The sequence below is a fragment of the Mobula birostris genome, chromosome 6 (assembly GCF_030028105.1).
Source record: "Mobula birostris isolate sMobBir1 chromosome 6, sMobBir1.hap1, whole genome shotgun sequence".
NCBI classification, from domain to species: domain Eukaryota; kingdom Metazoa; phylum Chordata; class Chondrichthyes; order Myliobatiformes; family Myliobatidae; genus Mobula; species Mobula birostris.
The window spans coordinates 116583023-116609410 of NC_092375.1; the positions used below are offsets into that span (position 1 = coordinate 116583023).

At 48.1% G+C, this 26388-nt stretch overlaps 1 long non-coding RNA gene across 1 annotated transcript in view; it reads right to left on the bottom strand.

Annotated features, from left to right (window-relative positions):
* LOC140199877 (uncharacterized) overlaps nucleotides 1-26388 on the bottom strand; it is an 85118-nt gene that overhangs the window by 55023 nt on the left and 3707 nt on the right. Inside the window, exon 2 of the long non-coding RNA XR_011886512.1 lies at nucleotides 15324-15557. This is a non-coding gene — a long non-coding RNA (uncharacterized lncRNA). The remainder of the gene's footprint in view (nucleotides 1-15323; nucleotides 15558-26388) is intronic.

Genomic DNA, 26388 nt, shown 5'->3' on the forward strand with positions numbered 1-26388 from the left:
TGAATGAGGTGATGGTTGGTGTGGTTTGAAGAGGTGATGGTTGGTGTGGTTTGATGAGGTGATGGTTGTTATGGTTTGATGAGGTGATAGTTGTTATGGTTTGATGAGGTGATGGTTGGTGTGGTTTGAAGAGGTGATGCTTGGTGTGGTTTGAAGAGGTAATGGTTGGTGTGGTTTGATGAGGTGACGGTTGGTGTGGTTTGAGGTGATGGTTGGTGTGGTTTGAATGAGGTGATGGTTGGTGTGGTTTGAATGAGGTGATGGTTGGTGTGGTTGAATGAGGTGATGGTTGGTGTGGTTTGAAGAGGTGATGGTTGGTGTGGTTTGATGAGGTGATGGTCCGTGTGGTTTGATGAGGTGATGGTCCGTGTGGTTTGATGAGGTGATGGTCGGTGTGGGTTGATGAGGTGATGGTTGGTGTGGGTTGATGAGGTGATGGTCGGTGTGGTTTGAATGAGGTGATGGTCGGTGTGGTTTGATGAGGTGATGGTTGGTGTGGTTTGAAGAGGTGATGGTTGGTGTGGTTTGAAGAGGTGATGTTTGGTGTGGTTTGAAGAGGTGATGGTTGGTGTGGTTTGAAGAGGTGATGGTTGATGTGGTTTGAAGTGGTGATGGTCGGTGTGGTTTGATGAGGTGATGGTCGGTGTGGTTTGATGAGGTGATGGTCGGTGTGGTTTGATGAGGTGATGGTCGGTGTGGTTTGATGAGGTGACGGTTGGTGTGGTTTGATGAGGTGACGGTTGGTGTGGTTTGATGAGGTGATGGTTGGTGTGGTTTGATGAGGTGATGGTTGGTGTGGTTTGAAGAGGTGATGGTTGGTGTGGTTTGAAGAGGTGGTGGTTGGTGTGGTTTGATGAGGTGATGGTTGGTGTGGTTTGAAGAGGTGATGGTTGGTGTGGTTTGAAGAGGTGATGGATGGTGTGGTTTGAAGAGGTGATGGTTGGTGTGGTTTGATGAGGTGATGGTCGGTGTGGTTGAATGAGGTGATGGTCGGTGTGATTTGATGAGGTGATGGTCGGTGAGGTTTGTTGAGGTGATGGTCGGTGAGGTTTGATGAGGTGATGGTCGGTGTGGTTTGATGAGGTGATGGTCGGTGTGGTTTGATGAGGTGATGGTTGGTGTGGTTTGAAGAGGTGATGGTTGGTGTGGTTTGAAGAGGTGATGGTTGGTGTGGTTTGATGAGGTGATGGTTGGTGTGATTTGAAGTGGTGATGGTTGGTGTGGTTGAATGAGGTGATGGCTGGTGTGGTTTCATGAGGTGATGGTTGGTGTGGTTTGAATGAGGTGATGGTTGGTGTGGTTTGAATGAGGTGATGGTTGGTGTGGTTTGAATGAGGTGATGGTTGGTGTGGTTTGAATGAGGTGATGGTTGGTGTGGTTTGATGAGGTGATGGTTGGTGTGGTTTGAAGAGGTGATAGTTGGTGTGGTTTGATGAGGTGATGGTTGGTGTGGTTTGATGAGGTGTTGGTTGGTGTGGTTTGAAGTGGTGATGGTTGGTGTGGTTTGATGAGGTGATGGTTGGTGTGGTTTGATGAGGTGATGGTTGGTGTGGTTTGAATGAGGTGATGGTTGGTGTGGTTTGAATGAGGTGATGGTTGGTGTGGTTTGATGAGGTGATGGTTGGTGTGGTTTGATGAGGTGATGGTTGTTGTGGTTTGATGATGTGATGGTTGGTGTGGTTTGAATGAGGTGATGGTTGGTGTGGTTTGAATGAGGTGATGGTTGGTGTGGTTTGATGAGGTGATGGTTGGTGTGGTTTGATGAGGTGATGGTTGTTGTGGTTTGATGAGGTGATGGTTGTTGTGGTTTGATGAGGTGATGGTTGTTATGGTTTGATGAGGTGATGTTTGGTGTGGTTTGAAGAGGTGATGCTTGGTGTGGTTTGAAGAGGTGACGGTTGGTGTGGTTTGATGAGGTGACGGTTGGTGTGGTTTGATGAGGTGACGTTTGGTGTGGTTTGAGGTAACGGTTGGGGTGGTTTGAATGAGGTGATGGTTGGTGTGGTTGAATGAGGTGATGGTTGGTGTGGTGTGAAGAGGTGATGGTTGGTGTGGTTTGATGAGGTGACGGTTGGAGTGGTTTGATGAGGTGACGTTTGGTGTGGTTTGAGGTAACGGTTGGGGTGGTTTGAATGAGGTGATGGTTGGTGTGGTTGAATGAGGTGATGGTTGGTGTGGTGTGAAGAGGTGATGGTTGGTGTGGTTTGATGAGGTGACGGTTGGATTGGTTTGATGAGGTGACGGTTGGTGTGGTTTGAGGTAATGGTTGGTCTGGTTTGAATGAGGTGATGGTTGGTGTGGTTTGAAGAGCTGATGGTCGGTGTGGTTTGATGAGGTGACGGTTGGTGTGGTCTGATGAGGTGACGGTTGGTCTGGTTTGATGAGGTGACGGTTGGTGTGGTTTGATGAGGTGACGGTTGGTGTGGTTTGATGAGGTGACGGTTGGTGTGGTTTGAGGTAATGGTCGGTGTGGTTTGATGAGGTGATGGTTGGTGTGGTTTGATGAGGTGATGGTTGGTGTGATTTGAAGAGGTGATGGTTGGTGTGGTTTGAAGAGGTGATGGATGGTGTGGTTTGAAGAGGTGATGGTTGGTGTGGTTTGATGAGGTGATGGTTGGTGTGATTTGATGAGGTGATGGTTGGTGTGGTTTGAAGAGGTGATGGTTGGTGTGGTTTGAAGAGGTGATGGTTGATGTGGTTTGAAGAGGTGACGGTTGGTGTGGTTTGATGAGGTGACGGTTGGTGTGGTTTGATGAGGTGACGTTTGGTGTGGTTTGAGGTAACGGTTGGTGTGGTTTGAATGAGGTGATGGTTGGTGTGGTTGAATGAGGTGATGGTTGGTGTGGTTTGATGAGGTGACAGTTGGTGTGGTTTGATGAGGTGACGGTTGGTGTGGTTTGATGAGGTGACGGTTGGTGTGGTTTGAGGTAATGGTAGGTCTGGTTTGAATGAGGTGATGGTTGGTGTGGTTGAATGAGGTGATGGTTGGTGTAGTTTGAAGAGGTGATGGTTGGTGTGGTTTGATGAGGTGATGGTCGGTGTGGTTTGATGAGGTGACGGTTGGTGTGGTCTGATGAGGTGACGGTTGGTGTGGTCTGATGAGGTGACGGTTGGTGTGGTTTGATGAGGTGACGGTTGGTGTGGTTTGATGAGGTGACGGTTGGTGTGGTTTGAGGTAATGGTTGGTGTGGTTTGAATGAGGTGATGGTTGGTGTGTTTGAATGAGGTGATGGTCGGTGTGGTTTGATGAGGTGATGGTCGGTGTGGTTTGATGAGGTGATGGTTGGTGTGGTTTGATGAGGTGATGGTTGGTGTGGTTTGATGAGGTGATGATTGGTGTGGTTTGAATGAGGTGATGGTTGGTGTGGTTTGATGAGGTGATGGTTGGTGTGGTTTGAAGTGGTGATGGTCGGTGAGGTTTGATGAGGAGATGGTCGGTGTGGTTTGATGAGGTGATGGTTGGTGTGGTTTAATGAGGTGATGGTTGGTGTGGTTTGAAGAGGTGATGGTTGGTGTGGTTTGAAGTGGTGATGTTTGGTGTGGTTTGATGAGGTGATGGTTGGTGTGGTTTGAAGTGGTGATGTTTGGTGTGGTTTGATGACGTGATGGTTGGTGTGGTTTGATGAGGTGATGGTTGGTGTGGTTTGATGAGGTGATGGTTGGTGTGGTTTGATGAGGTGATGGTTGGTATGGTTTGAATGAGGTGATTGTTGGTGTGGTTTGATGAGGTGATGGTTGGTGTGGTTTGAATGAGGTGATTGTTGGTGTGGTTTGATGAGGTGATGGTTGGTGTGGTTTGATGAGGTGATGGTTGGTGTGGTTTGAAGAGGTGATGGTTGGTGTGGTTTGAAGTGGTGATGGTTGGTGTGGTTTGATGAGGTGATGGTCGGTGTGGTTGGATGAGGTGATGGTGTGGTTTGATGAGGTGATGGTCGGTGTGGTTGGATGAGGTGATCGTCGGTGTGGTTTGATGAGGTGATGGTCGGTGTGGTTTGATGAGGTGATGGTTGGTGTGGTTTGAAGAGGTGATGGATGGTGTGGTTTGAAGAGGTGATGGTTGGTGTGGTTTGATGAGGTGATGGTTGGTGTGATTTGATGAGGTGATGGTTGGTGTGGTTTGAAGAGGTGATGGTTGGTGTGGTTTGAAGAGGTGATGGTTGATGTGGTTTGAAGAGCTGACGGTTGGTGTGGTTTGATGAGGTGACGGTTGGTGTGGTTTGATGAGGTGACGTTTGGTGTGGTTTGAGGTAACGGTTGGTGTGGTTTGAATGAGGTGATGGTTGGTGTGGTTGAATGAGGTGATGGTTGGTGTGGTTTGATGAGGTGACAGTTGGTGTGGTTTGATGAGGTGACGGTTGGTGTGGTTTGATGAGGTGACGGTTGGTGTGGTTTGAGGTAATGGTAGGTCTGGTTTGAATGAGGTGATGGTTGGTGTGGTTGAATGAGGTGATGGTTGGTGTAGTTTGAAGAGGTGATGGTTGGTGTGGTTTGATGAGGTGATGGTCGGTGTGGTTTGATGAGGTGACGGTTGGTGTGGTCTGATGAGGTGACGGTTGGTGTGGTCTGATGAGGTGACGGTTGGTGTGGTTTGATGAGGTGACGGTTGGTGTGGTTTGAGGTAATGGTTGGTGTGGTTTGAATGAGGTGATGGTTGGTGTGTTTGAATGAGGTGATGGTCGGTGTGGTTTGAAGAGGTGATGGTCGGTGTGGTTTGATGAGGTGATGGTTGGTGTGGTTTGATGAGGTGATGGTTGGTGTGGTTTGATGAGGTGATGGTTGGTGTGGTTTGAATGAGGTGATGGTTGGTGTGGTTTGATGAGGTGATGGTTGGTGTGGTTTGAAGTGGTGACGTCGGTGAGGTTTGATGAGGAGATGGTCGGTGTGGTTTGATGAGGTGATGGTTGGTGTGGTTTAATGAGGTGATGGTTGGTGTGGTTTGAAGAGGTGATGGTTGGTGTGGTTTGAAGTGGTGATGTTTGGTGTGGTTTGATGAGGTGATGGTTGGTGTGGTTTGAAGTGGTGATGTTTGGTGTGGTTTGATGAGGTGATGGTTGGTGTGGTTTGATGAGGTGATGGTTGGTGTGGTTTGATGAGGTGATGGTTGGTGTGGTTTGATGAGGTGATGGTTGGTGTGGTTTGAATGAGGTGATGGTTGGTGTGGTTTGAATGAGGTGATTGTTGGTGTGGTTTGATGAGGTGATGGTTGGTGTGGTTTGATGAGGTGATGGTTGGTGTGGTTTGAAGAGGTGATGGTTGGTGTGGTTTGAAGTGGTGATGGTTGGTGTGGTTTGATGAGGTGATGGTCGGTGTGGTTGGATGAGGTGATGGTGTGGTTTGATGAGGTGATGGTCGGTGTGGTTGGATGAGGTGATCGTCGGTGTGGTTGGATGAGGTGATGGTCGGTGTGGTTTGATGAGGTGATGGTTGGTGTGGTTTGAAGAGGTGATGGTTGGTGTGGTTTGAAGAGGTGATGTTTGGTGTGGTTTGATGAGGTGATGGTTGGTGTGGTTTGAAGAGGTGATGGTTGTTGTGGTTTGATGAGGTGATGGTTGTTATGGTTTGATGAGGTGATGGTTGGTGTGGTTTGAAGAGGTGATGCTTGGTGTGGTTTGAAGAGGTGATGGTTGGTGTGGTTTGATGAGGTGACGGTTGGTGTGGTTTGAGGTGATGGTTGGTGTGGTTTGAATGAGGTGATGGTCGGTGTGGTTGAATGAGGTGATGGTAGGTGTGGTTTGAAGAGGTGATGGTCGGTGTGGTTTGATGAGGTGATGGTCGGTGTGGTTTGATGAGGTGATGGTCGGTGTGGTTTGATGAGGTGATGGTTGGTGCGGTTTGATGAGGTGATGGTTGGTGTGGTTTGATGAGGTGTTGGTTGGTGTGGTTTGAAGTGGTGACGGTTGGTGTGGTTTGATGAGGTGATGGTTGGTGTGGTTTGATGAGGTGATGGTTGGTGTGGTTTGATGAGGTGATTGTTGGTATGGTTTGAAGTGGTGATGGTTGGTGTGGTTTGATGAGGTGATGGTTGGTGTGGTTTGATGAGGTGTTGGTTGGTGTGGTTTGAAGTGGTGATGGTTGGTGTGGTTTGATGAGGTGATGGTTGGTGTGGTTTGAATGAGGTGATGGTTGGTGTGATTTGATGAGGTGATGGTTGTTGTGGTTTGATGAGGTGATGGTTGGTGTGGTTTGATGAGGTGATGGTTGGTGTGGTTTGATGAGGTGATGGTTGGTGTGGTTTGAAGAGGTGATGGATGGTGTGGTTTGAAGAGGTGATGGTTGGTGTGGTTTGAATGAGGTGATGGTTGGTGTGGTTTGGATGAGGTGATGGTTGGTATGGTTTGATGAGGTGATGGTGTGGTTGAATGAGGTGATGGTTGGTGTGGTTTGATGAGGTGCTGGTTGGTGTGGTTTGATGAGGTGTTGGTTGGTGTGGTTTGAAGTGGTGATGGTTGGTGTGGTTTGATGAGGTGATGGTTGGTGTGGTTTGATGAGGTGATGGTTGGTGTGGTTTGAATGAGGTAATGGTTGGTGTGGTTTGATGAGGTGATGGTTGGTGTGGTTTGATGAGGTGATGGTTGGTGTGGTTTGATGAGGTGATGCTTGGTGTGGTTTGAAGAGGTGATGGTTGGTGTGGTTTGAAGAGGTGATGGATGGTGTGGTTTGAAGAGGTGATGGTCGGTGTGGTTTGATGAGGTGATGGTCGGTGTGGTTGAATGAGGTGATGGTCGGTGTGATTTGATGAGGTGATGGTCGGTGAGGTTTGTTGAGGTGGTGGTCGGTGAGGTTTGATGAGGTGATGGTCGGTGTGGTTTGATGAGGTGATGGTCGGTGTGGTTTGATGAGGTGATGGTCTGTGTGGTTTGAAGAGGTGATGGTTGGTGTGGTTTGAAGAGGTGATGGTTGGTGTGGTTTGAAGAGGTGATGGTTGGTGTGGTTTGATGAGGTGATGGCTGGTGTGGTTTGATGAGGTGATGGTTGGTGTGGTTTGAATGAGGTGATGGTTGGTGTGGTTTGAATGAGGTGATGGTTGGTGTGGTTTGATGAGGTGATGGTTGGTGTGGTTTGACGTGGTGATGGTTGGTGTGGTTTGATGAGGTGATGGTTGGTGTGGTTGAATGAGGTGATGGTTGGTGTGGTTTGATGAGGTGATGGTTGCTGTGGTTTGATGAGGTGATGGTTGGTGTGATTTGATGAGGTGATGGTTGGTGTGGTTTGAAGAGGTGATGGTTGGTGTGGTTTGAAGAGGTGATGGTTGATGTGGTTTGAATAAGGTGATGGTTGGTGTGGTTTGATGAGGTGATGGTTGGTGTAGTTTGATGAGGTGATGGTTGGTGTGGTTTGATGAGGTGATGGTTGGTGTGGTTTGATGAGGTGATGGTTGGTGTGGTTTGATGAGGTGATGGTTGGTGTGGTTTGATGAGGTGATGGTTGTTGTGGTTGGATGAGGTGATGGTTGTTATGGTTTGATGAGGTGATGTTTGGTGTGGTTTGAAGAGGTGATGCTTGGTGTGGTTTGAAAAGGTGACGGTTGGTGTGGTTTGATGAGGTGACGTTTGGTGTGGTTTGATGAGGTGACGTTTGGTGTGGTTTGAATGAGGTGATGGTTGGTGTGGTTGAATGAGGTGATGGTTGGTGTGGTTTGAAGAGGTGATGGTTGGTGTGGTTTGATGAGGTGACTGTTGGTGTGGTTTGATGAGGTGACGGTTGGTGTGGTTTGAGGTAATGGTTGGTCTGGTTTGAATGAGGTGATGGTTGGTGTGGTTGAATGAGGTGATGGTTGGTGTGGTTTGATGAGGTGATGGTCCGTGTGGTTTGATGAGGTGATGGTCGGTGAGGTTTGATGAGGTGATGGCTGGTGTGGTTTGATGAGGTGATGGTTGGTGTGATTTGAATGAGGTGATGGTTGGTGTGGTTTGAATCAGGTGATGGTTGGTGTGGTTTGATGAGGTGATGGTTGGTGTGGTTTGACGTGGTGATGGTTGGTGTGGTTTGATGAGGTGATGGTTGGTGTGGTTGAATGAGGTGATGGTTGGTGTGGTTTGATGAGGTGATGGTTGGTGTGGTTTGATGAGGTGATGGTTGGTGTGATTTGATGAGGTGATGGTTGGTGTGGTTTGAAGAGGTGATGGTTGGTGTGGTTTGAAGAGGTGATGGTTGATGTGGTTTGAATAAGGTGATGGTTGGTGTGGTTTGATGAGGTGATGGTTGGTGTGGTTTGATGAGGTGATGGTTGGTGTGGTTTGATGAGGTGATGGTTGTTGTGGTTTGATGAGGTGATGGTTGTTATGGTTTGATGAGGTGATGTTTGGTGTGGTTTGAAGAGGTGATGCTTGGTGTGGTTTGAAGAGGTGACGGTTGGTGTGGTTTGATGAGGTGACGTTTGGTGTGGTTTGATGAGGTGACGTTTGGTGTGGTTTGAATGAGGTGACGGTTGGTGTGGTTGAATGAGGTGATGGTTGGTGTGGTTTGAAGAGGTGATGGTTGGTGTGGTTTGATGAGGTGACGGTTGGTGTGGTTTGATGAGGTGACGGTTGGTGTGGTTTGAGGTAATGGTTGGTCTGGTTTGAATGAGGTGATGGTTGGTGTGGTTGAATGAGGTGATGGTTGGTCTGGTTTGAAGAGGTGATGGTTGGTGTGGTTTGATGAGGTGATGGTCCGTGTGGTTTGATGAGGTGATGGTCGGTGAGGTTTGATGAGGTGATGGTCGGTGTGGTTTGATGAGGTGATGGTTGGTGTGATTTGACGAGGTGATGGTTGGTGTGGTTTGAAGAGGTGATGGTTGGTGTGGTTTGAAGAGGCGATGGTTGATGTGGTTTGAATAAGGTGATGGTTGGTGTGTTTTGATGAGGTGATGGTTGGTGTGGTTTGATGAGGTGATGGTTGGTGTGGTTTGATGAGGTGATGGTTGGTGTGGTTTGATGAGGTGATGGATGGTGTGGTTTGAAGAGGTGATGGTCGGTGTGGTTTGATGAGGTGATGGTCGGTGTGGTTGAATGAGGTGATGGTCGGTGTGATTTGATGAGGTGATGGTCGGTGAGGTTTGTTGAGGTGGTGGTCGGTGAGGTTTGATGAGGTGATGGTCGGTGTGGTTTCATGAGGTGATGGTCGGTGTGGTTTGATGAGGTGATGGTCTGTGTGGTTTGAAGAGGTGATGGTTGGTGTGGTTTGAAGAGGTGATGGTTGGTGTGGTTTGATGAGGTGATGGCTGGTGTGGTTTGAAGAGGTGATGGTTGGTGTGGTTTGAAGAGGTGATGGTTGGTGTGGTTTGAAGAGGTGATGGATGGTGTGGTCTGAAGAGGTGATGGTTGGTGTGGTTTGATGAGCTGATGGTTGGTGTAATTTGATGAGGTGATGGTTGGTGCGGTTTGAAGAGGTGATGGTTGGTGCGGTTTGAAGAGGTGATGGTTGATGTGGTTTGAATAAGGTCATGGTTGGTGTGGTTTGATGAGGTGATGGTTGGTGTGGTTTGATGAGGTGATGGTTGGTGTGGTTTGATGAGGTGATGGTTGTTGTGGTTTGAAGAGGTGATGGTTGGTGTTTTGAAGAGGTGATGGTTGGTGTGGTTTGATGAGGTGATGCTTGGTGTGGTTTGAAGAGGTGATGGTTGGTGTGGTTTGAAGAGGTGATGGATGGTGTGGTTTGAAGAGGTGATGGTCGGTGTGGTTTGATGAGGTGATGGTCGGTGTGGTTGAATGAGGTGATGGTCGGTGTGATTTGATGAGGTGATGGTCGGTGAGGTTTGTTGAGGTGGTGGTCGGTGAGGTTTGATGAGGTGATGGTCGGTGTGGTTTGATGAGGTGATGGTCGGTGTGGTTTGATGAGGTGATGGTCTGTGTGGTTTGAAGAGGTGATGGTTGGTGTGGTTTGAAGAGGTGATGGTTGGTGTGGTTTGAAGAGGTGATGGTTGGTGTGGTTTGATGAGGTGATGGCTGGTGTGGTTTGATGAGGTGGTGGTTGGTGTGGTTTGAATGAGGTGATGGTTGGTGTGGTTTGAATGAGGTGATGGTTGGTGTGGTTTGATGAGGTGATGGTTGGTGTGGTTTGACGTGGTGATGGTTGGTGTGGTTTGATGAGGTGATGGTTGGTGTGGTTGAATGAGGTGATGGTTGGTGTGGTTTGATGAGGTGATGGTTGCTGTGGTTTGATGAGGTGATGGTTGGTGTGGTTTGAATGAGGTGATGGTTGGTGTGGTTTGAAGAGGTGATGGTTGGTGTGGTTTGAAGAGGTGATGGTTGATGTGGTTTGAATAAGGTGATGGTTGGTGTGGTTTGATGAGGTGATGGTTGGTGTAGTTTGATGAGGTGATGGTTGGTGTGGTTTGATGAGGTGATGGTTGGTGTGGTTTGATGAGGTGATGGTTGGTGTGGTTTGATGAGGTGATGGTTGGTGTGGTTTGATGAGGTGATGGTTGTTGTGGTTGGATGAGGTGATGGTTGTTATGGTTTGATGAGGTGATGTTTGGTGTGGTTTGAAGAGGTGATGCTTGGTGTGGTTTGAAAAGGTGACGGTTGGTGTGGTTTGATGAGGTGACGTTTGGTGTGGTTTGATGAGGTGACGTTTGGTGTGGTTTGAATGAGGTGATGGTTGGTGTGGTTGAATGAGGTGATGGTTGGTGTGGTTTGAAGAGGTGATGGTTGGTGTGGTTTGATGAGGTGACTGTTGGTGTGGTTTGATGAGGTGACGGTTGGTGTGGTTTGAGGTAATGGTTGGTCTGGTTTGAATGAGGTGATGGTTGGTGTGGTTGAATGAGGTGATGGTTGGTGTGGTTTGAAGAGGTGATGGTTGGTGTGGTTTGATGAGGTGATGGTCCGTGTGGTTTGATGAGGTGATGGTCGGTGAGGTTTGATGAGGTGATGGCTGGTGTGGTTTGATGAGGTGATGGTTGGTGTGATTTGAATGAGGTGATGGTTGGTGTGGTTTGAATCAGGTGATGGTTGGTGTGGTTTGATGAGGTGATGGTTGGTGTGGTTTGACGTGGTGATGGTTGGTGTGGTTTGATGAGGTGATGGTTGGTGTGGTTGAATGAGGTGATGGTTGGTGTGGTTTGATGAGGTGATGGTTGGTGTGGTTTGATGAGGTGATGGTTGGTGTGATTTGATGAGGTGATGGTTGGTGTGGTTTGAAGAGGTGATGGTTGGTGTGGTTTGAAGAGGTGATGGTTGATGTGGTTTGAATAAGGTGATGGTTGGTGTGGTTTGATGAGGTGATGGTTGGTGTGGTTTGATGAGGTGATGGTTGGTGTGGTTTGATGAGGTGATGGTTGTTGTGGTTTGATGAGGTGATGGTTGTTATGGTTTGATGAGGTGATGTTTGGTGTGGTTTGAAGAGGTGATGCTTGGTGTGGTTTGAAGAGGTGACGGTTGGTGTGGTTTGATGAGGTGACGTTTGGTGTGGTTTGATGAGGTGACGTTTGGTGTGGTTTGAATGAGGTGACGGTTGGTGTGGTTGAATGAGGTGATGGTTGGTGTGGTTTGAAGAGGTGATGGTTGGTGTGGTTTGATGAGGTGACGGTTGGTGTGGTTTGATGAGGTGACGGTTGGTGTGGTTTGAGGTAATGGTTGGTCTGGTTTGAATGAGGTGATGGTTGGTGTGGTTGAATGAGGTGATGGTTGGTCTGGTTTGAAGAGGTGATGGTTGGTGTGGTTTGATGAGGTGATGGTCCGTGTGGTTTGATGAGGTGATGGTCGGTGAGGTTTGATGAGGTGATGGTCGGTGTGGTTTGATGAGGTGATGGTTGGTGTGATTTGACGAGGTGATGGTTGGTGTGGTTTGAAGAGGTGATGGTTGGTGTGGTTTGAAGAGGTGATGGTTGATGTGGTTTGAATAAGGTGATGGTTGGTGTGTTTTGATGAGGTGATGGTTGGTGTGGTTTGATGAGGTGATGGTTGGTGTGGTTTGATGAGGTGATGGTCGGTGTGGTTTGATGAGGTGATGGTCGGTGTGGTTTGATGAGGTGATGGTTGGTGTGGTTTGATGAGGTGATGGTTGGTGTGGTTTGATGAGGTGATGGTTGGTGTGGTTTGATGAGGTGTTGGTTGGTGTGGTTTGAAGTGGTGATGGTTGGTGTGGTTTGATGAGGTGATGGTTGGTGTGGTTTGATGAGGTGATGGTTGGTGTGGTTTGATGAGTTGATGGTTGGTGTGCGTTGATGAGGTGATGGTTGGTGTGGTTTGAATGAGGTGATGGTTGTTGTGGTTTGATGAGGTGATGGTTTTTGTGGTTTGATGAGATGATGGTTGTTGTGGTTTGATGAGGTGATGGTTGGTGTGGTTTGATGAGGTGATGGTTGGTGTGGTTTGATGAGGTGATGGTTGGTGTGGTTTGATGAGGTGATGGTTGGTGTGGTTTGATGAGGTGATGGTTGGTGTGGTTTGAAGAGGTGATGGTGTGGTTTGATGAGGTGATGGTTGGTGTGGTTTGAAGAGGTGATGGTTGGTGTGGTTTGAGGAGGTGATGGTTGGTGTGGTTTGATGAGGTGATGGTTGGTGTGGTTTGAATGAGGTGATGGTTGGTGTGGTTTGATGAGGTGATGGTTGGTGTGGTTTGAAGTGGTGATGGTTGGTGTGGTTTGATGAGGTGATGGTTGGTGTGGTTGAATGAGGTGATGGTTGGTGTGGTTTGATGAGGTGATGGTTGTTGTGGTTTGATGAGGTGACGGTTGGTGTGGTTTGATGAGTTGATGGTTGGTGTGGTTTGATGAGGTGATGGTTGGTGTGGTTTGAAGAGGTGATGGTTGGTGTGGTTTGATGAGGTGATGGTTGGTGTGGTTTGATGAGGTGATGGTTGGTGTGGTTTGATGAGGTGATGGTTGGTGTGGTTTGATGAGGTGATGGTTGGTGTGGTTTGAAGAGGTGATGGTTGGTGTGGTTTGATGAGGTGATGGTTGGTGTGGTTTGAAGAGGTGATGGTTGGTGTGGTTTGAAGAGGTGATGGTTGGTGTGGTTGAATGAGGTGATGGTCGGTGAGGTTTGATGAGGTGATGGTCGGTGTGGTTTGATGAGGATATTGTTGGAGTAGTTTAATGCTGAGATTGTTAGCGTAGATTGATGAAATGCTAAATATCTTCAGAACATATCAGTCACCGCCTTGACTTTGCATTCTGGGCAGCAATAGCTCCCAGCCTGTGTCAGTCCTTTTACCCTCACTGCAGTCTGCAGTATTCTCATTGACTAACCTCCTGTGTGGGATCATGCATCAACATCATTCAAAAAATCCATATACTCCACACTTAGAAAGTTTGTTCATCTATATAAATACTCAGAGATCATACAACAGTACAGCAGAGGCCATTTGGCCCACAATTTTTTCCTGAACTCATTAAGGTAGTCCTTAAATACCGAAGTAAACTAACTCCTCCATTGATACAATGTACACATTCCTCCATTCCATGCATATTCGTGTCTCCTGCACTATGGCAGAAGGAATAGAGGAGTAGAAAATTTTCATAACGGGGAGAAATTTCAAAAAGAAGAACTGCAAGGGGACTTGGGAGTCTCCGTGTAGGATTCCCTGAAGTTACCTTGCAGTTTTATTGGTGGTAAAGAAGGCAAAAGCAATGCTAGCGTTCATATCCTAGGAGGAGGAGGAGGAGGAGGAGGAGGAGAAGATGGCGGCACGACGCAGCGCGCAGCAGCCATCTGGTGGTGGTGTCTGTTATCTGTCAATTAAGGTGCCGTGCACAATCCTGATTTGATAGAGACAGACGTGAGAGCACGGAGGAACATCTGGTGAAACTTCTGAAATGCCTGTTTCGCTGCTGCTGCTACTGTGTGATTCTGAATCTCGGGAGGGGAAGACCCTGAGTCCTCAGCTTTGCTTGATGCTCAGCGGCTGGGGCGGGGTCAATCTGCTTGGTAGAGATGGTGCTCCGTGCTCGGTGTCGGAGGGCTGGTCGGAGCCTCGAAGTTTTTGGATGGACTCAGAGTCGGCTGCGGTCGGGTGCTTCCAGGGTGCTGCATCAGCAAGTTTGCGGAGCTGGAGGTTCATAGCAGGGAGAGTTTCTCCCTTCCACTGTCTGCGTGAGTTGATGGGCTATCGGGACTTTGAGACTTTTTTTTACCGTGCCCACGGTCTGCTCTTTATCAAATTACGGTATTGCTTTGCACTGTTGTAACTATATGTTATAATTATGTATTTTTTGTCAGTTTTAGTCTTGGTCTGTCCTGTGTTTCTGTGATATCATACTGGAAGAACATTGTATCATTTCTTAATGCATGCATTTCTAAATGACAATAAACGAGGACTGAGTGTCCTCATAATCTAATATCCAGAGGGCTAAAAAAGCAAAGATGTAATGTTAAGGCTTTTTAAGGCACTGGTCACGCTGCGCTTGGAGTTTTGGACCCTTTATCCAAAAAAGGATGCTGGCATTGGAGAGGGTCCAGGCAACATTCACAAGAAGGACCCCAGGAATAAGAAGGTTAGCATATGATGAGTGTTTGAAGAATTTGGGCCTGTACCTGCTGGAATTTAGAGGCATGAGGGGAGATCTAATCAAAGCCTATCAAATATTGAAAGGCCTAGATAGAGTGGATATAGACAGGATGTTTCCAGTATTGGGGCGGTATAGCACAAGAGGGCCCAGACTCAGAATAGAAGGATGTCCCTTTGGAACAGAGATGCAAGGATTTCCTTTAGCAGGGCGTAGTGAATCTGTGGAAATGATTGCCACATTTAGCTGTGAAGGCAAGTCACTGAGTGTATTTAAAGCAGAGGATGATAGCTCCTTGATTAGTAAGGGTGTTAAAGGTCATGTGGAGAAGACGGGAGAGGGATAAAAATCAGTCATGATGGAATGGCAGAACAGTCCTGATGGGCTGAATGGCCAAATACTGACTGCTCACTATACTCCAAATATGGTCTGAACTCTTACAATGTCTTTAAATTCCACTCGACCTTGTCTACCTCAATCCCGTCTCCTCCCAACCTTCTCGGTTCCAGTAGAACCACCCGGGCTTCTCCACACCCACTCTGGGGCTGGAATGCCTTCTCCCTGGATCTGTCCCTGTAAGTCTTATCCATCCCCTCCCAGGGACCTTCCCACTCTCCAGAAGTGTAGTGACCTGCACTGGGCACAATGCCTGGGTCAAAGGGGAGCCAAGAAATGCTTAAGATCGGGGTAGACTGGAGTTGTCTGTCCAAGAATGGTGGTGGCAGAAACCTTGTCACATCCACCACGTACTGGGTGATCTGTAGCAGCTGGGCCCTGGGGAATGATGCAGTGAGCTGGACCATATCTACTAGGTGATCCTATTGGGTGCAATGACCCTCAGACTGCCCGACAAGCCCCTTCACGCCAACAGCACAGGACTGCTAACGCTGAGTACCTTTTCCATTACTCCAACCTAATTCAGATGTCCAGAGAATCGGGGAAGAGACATTCCCAGAGAAGAAGTTGGGATCCTGAGGCCGAGGTGAGTTCCAGAGTGGAGGCCGGGTCCCACCTGGAGCCCCTTCCTCAGCAGACTGAAGCCAGCCCGTGATGACGGCGTCGTTCATTGCCACGGGGTAGACGGACGGGCCGGCGAGGTGTTGGCCAGTGAGGAGTTCCTAACCAGGCCCTGCAGAAGAATGGAGGCAGAGAGTACATGAGGCTGGACAGGGACCAGGACGGGAGCAGAACATGTGCAAGACCTGGGTGGCATGTGAGCATGGGAGCTTGCTGAGGTGCTGTGGCTCAGTGACACCTCTCTGCTCTGTAATGTATTTGTGAATCCTGAGATCCTATCCCTTTACTAACCATGCTCCCAATGTATTTCTCAATTCTTCTGTTCCTTAAACCATAGAAGGAGGCTATTTGGCCCACCCATACTGTGTTGATCCCAGAACAACGGCACCCATCCCTCTTCAATCTGTCCCCTCCCAGCAGGTCACAGCAGCCTGGCCCTCCCCCTCCAACCACACACACTGTAGTCAGTCTGTTAATCCACTGACCCACACATCTTAGGGAGGAAACTGGAACACCTGGGGGAAAAACGCCCACGGTCACAAGAGGACCTTGCAACCTCCACACAGACAGTTCCAGGGGCGGGACCGAACCAGGGTCTCTGGAATTGAAACCTGTTGCTTATGGGCGTCAACGCCTCTGAAGACCTATCCTGGGCTCATATATGGACGCAATCATGGAGAAGGCGCGACAGCAGCTATATTTCATTAGAAGTTTGAGGAGATGTGTTATGTCAGCAAAGACTCTTGCAAATTTCTACAGATGTATCGTGGAGAACATTCCAACTGGTTGCATCACCGTCTGGTACGGAGGTGCCAATGCACAGTCTGAAAATTTTGCACAGGATTGAAAACTCAGCCAGCTCCATCATGGCCACTACCCTCCCACCATCAACGATATCTTCAGAAGGTGGTGTCTTAAGAAGGTCCATCACCAAGGACCTTCACCATCCAGGGCATGCCCTCGTCTCATTATTGCCATCAGGGGGGAGGTACAGGAGACTGAAGACCCACAGTCAAAATTTCAGGAACAGTTTCTTTCCCTCCACCATCAGATTTCTGAATGGTGCGTGAACCAAGGGCAATATTTTGTTCTCATTTTGCATATTTTTTAAAATATTTCTTCTTGTAACTTATAGTCTGACACTATAACATAGTGGTTAGCACAACACAACAGTTTGTACGATTGGGGTTCAACTTCTGCTGCTGTTTCTAAGGAGTTTGTACGTTCTCCTCGTGACTGTGAGAGATTCCTTCAGGTGTGCCTGTTTCCTCACACCTCCCAAGTTGTAAGGGTTACGGTTAGTGAGTTGTGGGCGTGCTGTACTGGTGACAGAAAAGCAAAAGGACATTTGTAAACTACCCCCAGAACAATCCTCGCTGATCAGTTTTGAGGCAATCAATGCATTTCACTGTATGTTTTGATGTACATGTGACAAATAAAGCTAATTCCTTTCAGTATTTTTTAATGTTTTTCACTGTACTGGCTCGGGTGTGAGCTTGGATCGCTCTGGGTGCTGAGCTGTTTTGAAGAGCTTGAGCACGGCTTCAGGCTGGGTGATGAAGTGGGGGCCTGGAGCGAGTCACTGGGCAGCATGGGCTAGGCCCGGAGCCTTTCACTGCAGTGGTACCAGCAGCCCAGTGTGAGGTATGATACACTGTTTAGACAATTTAAACGCCCACCCAGATTGGAGATGAGAGCCGATTTTGCTCATTCTCCGCGATGATCATCTCCGTGTTGCTGAGGCTACGAAGGCTGCCCCGGCTGCTGTGCTCCATACCCACTAATATGATGAGCTGATAAGCGAGGCTTTGGGCCTACTCCAGGGTTTGGATCTGAGGACTCATTTTTGGTTTGGAATGCTGTTGTTCGCTTCAATTATTTGCATGACTTGTATTTTTTCCCTTCTCTTACGCCTCGAGTGTTGGTCTTTTCTTTTTATTCTTTTTTTTCTTTAATTGGGTTACTTCAGGTTTCTTGCTTTGTGGCTACCTGTGAGCAAGCAAATCTCAAGGTTGTATACATTCTTTTAATAATAAATGTACTTGAGTCTTGAATCTTGTACTGCTGCCGTAAAATGTTGAATTTCACCACATATGTCAGTGAAAATAACTGGGATCCTGGTTCAGAATCTCTGTGCCTCCCATGCCTCTTACTTAATGGACCCTACATGGGGGAGGACAGGTGCTGCCAGGTGGAGGATTTACACACACGAGTACCCGAGTCCCTCCGATGCTGCTCATCCTGTGGGACCGTTGCACATAGCCACAGCTCTCTCTTGATCCCATCTGCCAAAGAACATCCCTTGAAAGATATTCAAAGGTACACAAGGATTCAATTGTCTTTATAAGAAATAGGGACACAACAATGGAAAACATTGCTGTATGTCTTCCACGCAGTGTCAGTGATGAATGCAATGAGAGAGAGTGTCACTCTTGGCGTGGTGACATATTGGCCGCTTTCCTCTGGACCCATGATTCTGGTAGCATGGCTTTAACCCGTTCTAACAACTCCATAAGACTAGAAAACCTAAGAAGAGAATTAGGCCATTCAGCCCATTGAATCTGCTACAGTATTCCACCATGGCCTATTTATTATCCCTCTCAACTCCATTCTCCTGCCCTCTCCATTTGAGACCCTTACTAATCAAGAGTTTATCAACCTCCACTTTAAATATACCCAAATGACCTGGCCTCCACAGCTACCTGTGACAATGAACTCACCACCCTCTGGATAAAGACATTTCTCTTCATCTCTGTTTTAAAGGAATGTCCTACTATTCTGAGGCTGTACCCTCTGGTCCTAGACTCCCAAGTATAGGAAACATCCTCTCTACATCTGCTCTATCTAGGTTGTTCAATATTCAATAGGTTTCAATGAGATCCCCCTCATTTTTCTAAATTCTATTGAGTACAGGACCAGAGCAATTAAATGCTCCTCATACATTAACCCTAACAATCTCCAGATCATTCTTCTGAACATCCCCTCCAATGCCAGCACATCCTTTCTTTGATAAGGGGTCCAAAACTAATGATCACATTCCAAGTGCTGTTTGATGAATGTCTTATAGAGCCCTAATGTTACATCCTTGCTCTAGTCCTCTTGAAATGAATGTTAACATTGTGTTCATTACCGCCAACTCAACTTGCAAGTTAACCTTTAGGGACTTCTGCATTATGACTCCAAGTCCCTTTGCACCTCTGATTCCTGTATTTGCTCCCCATTCATAAAATAGTCTATGTCTTTATCAGCACCTCATAGACATTTTTTCAGAGCTTGAACAGCGGTCAATTGAAGGTCGGGATTCATTAGCAGGGTCAAATAATAATAAGGGAAGGGTACGTGGAGTGGCTATTGTTGGAGTGGAGTAATGTTAGAGTGGGGCTTTTGCTCTAGAGGCTTGGGTGACGTAACTATCTGGTAAGCTTTTTCTTTCTTATTCGGCATCTGTAAGTGTACAGTACGGGCAGTAATTATGGCTCCAGGGGCTGTGTTTTGTTCTTTGTGTGAGATGTGGGAATTCTGGGTGAGCTCCAGCCTCCCGGATAACCGTATCTGCACCAGGTGCACCAAGCTGCAGCTCCTCAGAGAAGGTGCTAAACAACTGGAGCTGCAGCTCAGTGACCTTCGGCTCTTGAGGCAAACTGAGGAGATGATAGATGATAGATAGGAGCTACAGGGAGGCAGTCACCCCTAGGTTGCAGGGGGCAGGTAAGTGGGTGACTGCCCAGAGAGGGGAGGGAAATGGGCAGCAATCAGGTCTCTGGCATTGAGTCTGGCACCGTGGCTCTGAAGGGAAGGGCCAGAGGAGGACTGCAGTAGTGATAGGAGATTCCATAGTTAGAAGAGTAGATAGGATAGTCTGTGGATGTGACAGAGAGAGGCACAGATGGCATGTTGCCTCCCTGGTGCCAGGGTCAGGGACGTCACAGATCATGGCCATGGCATTCTAAAGGGGTGGGTGAGCAGCCGGGTGTCTTGGTACATATGGGCACCGATGGCAAAGAAAGGAAATGAGAGGAGACTCTAAAGAGAAAATTTAGAAAGCTAGGTAGAAACCTTAAAAACAGGACCTTGAGGATAACAGTCTCTGGATTGCTGTCTGCGCCATGCACCCGTGAGGGCAAGAATAGGATGATTTGGCAGAGGAACTATTACAGGGGCTAGGGTTTCAGATTTCTGGATCATTAGGATCTCTTCTGGGGAAGGGTTGACACGTACAAAATGGACGGGCTACACTTGCACCTGACGGAGACCAATATCTTTGTGGGAGGGTTTGCTAGAACTGTTGGCAGGGTGATGGGAACCAGAGTAATAGGGCCGAGGATAGGGATGCTGGTTTACAAGCAGAAGCGGTGTGTTGAGGCAATGTTGGGAAGGACAGGAAGATGATGGGACAAAATTGCAGTCAGTGGGGTGGGGGGGGGGTGTTGCAGTGTAAGAGGGAGACAAAATTGGAAAGGGTGATGAATACAGGACTGAATGTGTTATATCTGAATGCAAGCAGTATACGGAATAAGGCAGATGATCTTGTGGTGCGGGTAGAGATTGACAAGTATGACATGTGGGTATCACAAAGTCATGGCTGAAAGATGATTGTAGTTGGGAGCTTCATATCCAAGGCTACACACTCTATCGAAAGGACTAGCAGGTAGGTAGAAGGTTTGGAGCGGCTCTGCTGGTAAAAAATGAAATTAAATCTTTAGAAAGACGTGACATAGGAAGGGAAGATGTAGAATCCTTGTGGGTAGAGTTAAGAAACTGCAGGTCTAAGGAGACCCTGATGGGAGTTATTTACAGGCCTCCAAACAGGAGCCAGGATGTGGTCTACAAGTTACAGCAGGAGATAGAAAAAGCGTGTCAAAAAGGCAATTTTGCATTAATCATGGAGAATTTCAAAATGCAGATAGATCAGGAAAATCAAGTTGATCCAGGATCCCAAAAGAGAATTTGAGTACTGCCTCTGAGATGGCTTTTTGGGGAAGTTTGTGGTGCAGCCCACGAGGGATCAGCTATTTTAGATTGGGTGTTGATTAAGGAGCTTAAGGTAAAGGAACCCTGAGGAAACAGTGATCGTAATTATGATACAATTCACCCTGCAATTTGAAAGGAAGAAGTGAAAGTCAGATGTATCAGTATTGCAGTGGAGTAAAGGGAATTACAGAGGTGTGAGAGAGGAGCTGGCCAAAGTTGATTGGAAGGGTACACTAGCAGAGATGATGGCAGAGTAGCAACGTCTGGAGTTTCTGAGAGCAATTCAGAAGATGCAAGGTAGATACATCCTAAAGAAGAAGAGGTATTCTAAAGGCAGGATGACACAACCATGGCTGACAAAGGAAGTGAAAGCCAACATAAAGTAAAAGAGAGGGCATATAATAAAGCAAAGGCTAATGGGAAGTTAGAGGATGGAAAAGTTTTAAAAAATCAACATAAGGAAACTAAAACAACCATGGGGAGGGGATGAAATATGAAGGTAACCTAGCCAATAATATCAAAATTGATACCAAAAGTTTTTTTCAGATATATATAGAGTAAAAGAGAGGCAAGAGTAGATAGTAACGGGGGGCAAGGAAATGGTGGACTAATTGAATAAGTATTTTGCATCAGTATTCACTATGGAAGACACAAGCAGCATGCTGGAAGTTCGAGAGTGTCAAGGGGCAGAGGTGAGTACAGTTGCTATTACTAGGGAAACGTTGCTTGGGAAGGTTGAAAGTAGATAAGCAATCTGGAACTGAGGGACTACACTCCAGGAATCTGAAAGAGGAAGCAGCAGCCACTGCGGTCAGTAGGATTGATCTTACAAGAATCAATAGACTCTGGAATGGTTTTGGAGGACTGGAAAATTGCAAATGTCACTTCACTCTTCAAGAAGAGAGGGAGGCAGAAGAAAGAAAATTATAGGCCAATTAGCATGACCTCAGTGGTTGGGAAGACATTGGAATTCATCAAGTACTCTATGTGGTTTCAGGGTATTTGGAGGCACGTGACAAAATAGGCCCAAGTCAGCATGGTCTCCTTAAGGGAAGATCTTGACTGACATACCTGTTGGAATTTTTTGAAGAAATAACAAGCAGGATAGAGAAAGGAGAATCGATGGATGTTGTGTACTTGGATCTTCAGAAAGTCTTTGACAAGGTGCGACATGAGAGGCTGCTAAACAAGAGCCCAGGGTATTACAGGAAAGATAATAGCATGGATAGACATTGGCTGATTGGCAGGAGGCAAAGAGTGGGAAGAAAGTGAGCCTTTTCTGATTGGCTGCCGGTGACTAGAGCTGTTCTACAGGGGTCTGTGTTGGGATGGCTTCACTTAATGTTGTACGTCAATGATTTAGGTGATGAAACTGAGGGCTTTGCGGCCAAGTTTGCAGACGATACAAAGGTAGGTGAAGGGGCAGGTAGTGTTGAGGAAGTAGAGAGGCTACAGAAGGACTTAGACAGATTAGGAGAATGGGCAAAGAGGTGGCAGATGGAATACAGAGTCCGGAAGTGTATGGTCATACACTTTAGTAGAAGGAATAAAAACATGGACTATTTTCTCAATGGAGAGAAAACTCAAAAATTCAATGCACAAGGGGACTTGGGAGTCCTTGTGCAGGAATCTAAAAATGGTTAGTTTGCAGGTTCAGTCACTGGTGAGGAAGTCCAGTGCAATGTTAGCATTCATTTCGAGAGGACGAGAATATAAAAGCAAGGATGTGATGCTGAGGCTTTAAAAGGCTCTGGTGAGGTCTTATTTGGAGTATTTTCAGCAGTTTTGGCCTCCTTATTTAAGAAAGGATGTGCTGACTTCGGACATGGCTCAGAGGAGGTTCACAAGAGTGATTCCGGGAACGAAGAGGGTGTCATGTGAAGTGATTGAAAGTTCTGGGCCTCAGCTTGTTGGAATTTAGATAAATGAGGGAAGATCTCATTGAAACCCATCGAACGTTGAAAGGCCTAGATGGAGGAAGTGAAGAAGATGTTTCCTTTGGTGGGGGCATCTAGGACCAGATGGTACAGCCTCCGAATAGAGGGATGTCCATTTGGAACAGAGATGAGGAGGAAAGGTACATGACTATTCATTTCTCCACAGTATATTCATCATTTCTCTGTGATGAAGCAGTCTGAGCTAGCTTTCATTAGAAGAGAATTACCATCCCTCAGTACCACCCCTCTTTACAAAACTACGTCAGTTTATTTATACAAAAATACAAACATCATTTACAAGACAGTGAAGAAATTCAAATCATATGATTATTAGTCTGTAAAATAGACAATTCCTGGGCCGGAGCACCACCCCCGGAAATCCCCCACTGTACCCATTGTGACCGCATGCTCCCTCTCCGAGGACAGCCGGGCACTAATGTATCCTAGGAAGAGGGGCAGACAGTCGGCCCTCGACTTTCCATCACCTAGACGCGTGAATGGCTGTCTTGGCCAGGCCCAGGTAGATCCTTCAAGCAACCCCTCCCCTTCAAAACTGGGTGCCCATATATCAGGAGCGTGGGGCATACCCTATTCAAACAACAGGCTGCAACCTCTCACACTCCATATATGCATGATAGACTGCCTCCTCCCGGACACAGAGTGGACAGGTGGACGGGGTGTCAGTGAACCTGCCCAAAGACCTGTTGCATGGTACTGCCCTATGCAACACCTTCCACCCCAGGTCCCCAATGTACAGGGGAAGAGCCCCTTCATAAAGATATTTCCACTATAGACCACCTCTGCTGCTGGATATAAAACAGACTGCCTTGGCGAGTCCAGTCGACAGACAAAGGCAGGGAAGTGGAAGGTGTGTATGACCAGCCTGTACAATAACCTGCTTGGTACATTGCAGAAGGGCACAGTGGGCACTCCCACAGGACGGCTCACATTATGTGGGAACCTCTCCCGCGAGGTACAATGTCTCACGGACCGAGTCCGATGAGCAATTCCAGCTGAACAGGTGTCAGTGCTGCCTGGAGACCACTCCCCTCCCCCACAGCCTCCTCCACACCCACCGTGATAGGATAGAGACCGGCCGCCCTCAGAGCCAGAGCCCATCCCCCACCAGCACAGCAGCACCCTGTCTCCACCCCGTACCTGCAGCAGCTCTCGATAACACGGGGGCGGTTTCCACAGCGCATGCTTACCACCACGTGCCCTCCTGCAGCCAATGGTCCCGGCGGAGGAAGTGCCAGCACACGCCACCTCAGCGGGTGGTCGATAAACAAGTGTCTCTGCAGGGTCCTGAGGTGGACAGCCGCCAGCTGGGAGTGGCCACATATCAATGACTGACCAGCTCTGCAGTTTGGAGAGTCTGGACCACAGCAGAGACCCGCTGCCTCCTATTACCCTGGAACATTTGCAACTCTCTCTTCTGGGTCCCGGAGACAAAAGCACTGGCTGGGACAAAAGTAACCATAACATGGAGGCGACCAGCTGATGTATTACCAAAGCTCTTCCTTGGTACGAGACTGCACGAAGCAGGCCTGGCCAGCGTCCCAGCTGGGCAGAGATTTTTGTCTCCAGGTCCCACCAGTTCACCAGCCAGGCATCCTCAATTGAGCTCAGGTAGACCCCCATGTAGAGGAAGTGTGTGGTGCTCCTCACAACGGGTCTTAACCCCTCCAGTCGGGAGTCCATCTGCCTCTGACCCACCCTCTCTGCCCGCTCACTGTTCCCTGTTGACCCTTGCAGAGGACATGGCCGAGAAGATCTGCTGCCAGTCTCGCATCCTCTGCAAGTCAACAGGGCCAGTGACCATGAGGAGAACGTCATCGGCATAAGCCAAAAGGACGACCTCCACGTCTGGTTCGTGTGGAACCAAACCTGTTAACTTCTGACAGAAAAGGCACAGGAATGGCACTGTCCCGACATGGGGCACCCCTGATGCACACCCAGCCCTCCAAAAGCACAAGGGCTCTGTCAGAGACCCATTAACTTTAACAAAGCTGTCCATAGCAGTGTGCAACACTCGGACACGGGCCAGAGCCCAAACATGTGCAGCGGGCCAAAAAGGTACTTGTGGTCCACCCTGTCAAACACTTTGTCCTGGTCAAGGGAGAGAATGGTGACTGACAGTCCAGCCTCTTGGCATAGGTGAGTATCCTGGTTGGACCACCCTGAGACCATGTGCGACTGACCAGGGTCGACCACTTGAGCCAGCACAGAGCCCAGACGATTGACCATTGCCCGGGCAAAAATCTTAAGCTTTGCACTGAGGAGAGATACTGGGCATGATTAATGCAACACAAACACTTCGCGGAACAGGAGTGCCTGCACCGGGCTGGGTTCAGGGGTGTACACATTGACAAAATGCATCAGCACGCCATCCTGGCACACGGCGAGGTGAGGCAGACGGTCTGGCACGAGCTCCGGCACCTGCAATTCCTCAGGCTGGAAAAAAAGGAGCCAATGAGATGGCCATCCCACTCGATGTGGAACAGAAGTGGCTCATGAAGACCTCCCCTCACCATTCCAGGAGACAGGTGGATTCATCTCCTGGAACGGTGTGGGTTTCCTGAAAGAAGTTCACCACATATCTCCTGTCCTGGAAGACAGAGAGATGATGGAATCTGCGGAGAGCTCCCGCTGTCGCCATTGACACTGAGAGGAGCTACACCAAACTTTGTGATGCATCTTATTAAGACCCTTCACCAGAGCCCTAGGAAGAAGGAGCAGAGCTTCCCCTCGAGCCCTCTCCCATCTTCTCCATATAACCTTCTCCAGGGATTCCAGGAATCTCTTGAATCGGTGGGGATCAGCTCCCTTCCCCTTCTTTTGGAGGATCGTGTGGAGAGACTGAATGACCCCTTGCAGACCTGGCCAGGAACCAGTGGCAAGCAGTCATCACCTGCACCCCACGTGACCACACCACTCCTCACTGTAGCCCTAATGGGAGACGCCACCACAGGCACTATTCCATACCCGGGACCACTGACTTTTCTTGGAGCAAAGAAATCCCTGCACTAAGGGAGCACAACAATTGGGAGGGGCAACACTGAGGGAGGGTCACACTGTGGGAGCAGCGGTACTGATGGAGGGTCACACAACCAGATTTACTGTGGCAATCTGTTTTACCATCTGGTGGTGGGGGAGATCCCCAGCTGAAATCTCTTTATGAAGGGGCTCTTCCCCTGTACATTGGGGACCTGGGGTGGAAGGTGTTGCATAGGGCAGTACCATGCAACAGGTCTTTGGGCAGGTTCACTGACACCCCGTCCACCTGTCCACTCTGTGTCCGGGATGAGTCAGTGTCCCACGCTGATATGGAGTGTGAGAGGTTGCTGCCCCTGTTTGAACATCTGAAAGGGCAGCTGCTCAGGATCTGGTTACACTTTAGCCCTGCGCTCCCTATATACAGGCATCCAGTACGGAAGGGGCATGGCATTGGGAGGATCTACTGGTGGTCTTGCTTCTGGGCCTGGCCAAGTTGGCTATTCATGGGTCTAGCCGGCAGAAAGTCGAGTGGTCTGTCTGGGTCGACTGCCTGCCCCTCTTCCGAGAATACATTAGTGCCCGGCTGTCCCTAGAGAGGGAGCATGCGGTCACAATGGGTACAGTGGGGAATTTCCGGGAGTGGTGCCCTGCCCCAAGGGCATTGACTGTTTTATAGACAGTAATAATCATATATAATTTGAATTTGTTCACTGTCTTGTAAATACTTGATGTTTGTATTTTGTGTGAATAAACTTTTGTGGTTTTGTAAAAGAAAAGGCGATGGTGTGGGAGCTCTCTGGAAAAAGTCAATTTTTTCCAGAAATAAACCCTATAGAATGGTGATGAGGATGGAGGAAGGTGAAGGAGAGAAGTGTTTTATCTTCAGCAGTGGACCACAGCAGTTTTCTTATCAGAGGAAAGCTGTTTTGCTGTGTTTGTTGAGTCTGTGCTCGAGCTCCGGCAGCAACTGTGGCTTGCGGGTTGACAGAAGTTCATTTTTGCAATATTTAGTGGGATCTGGGATGGATTTCTCTAGCT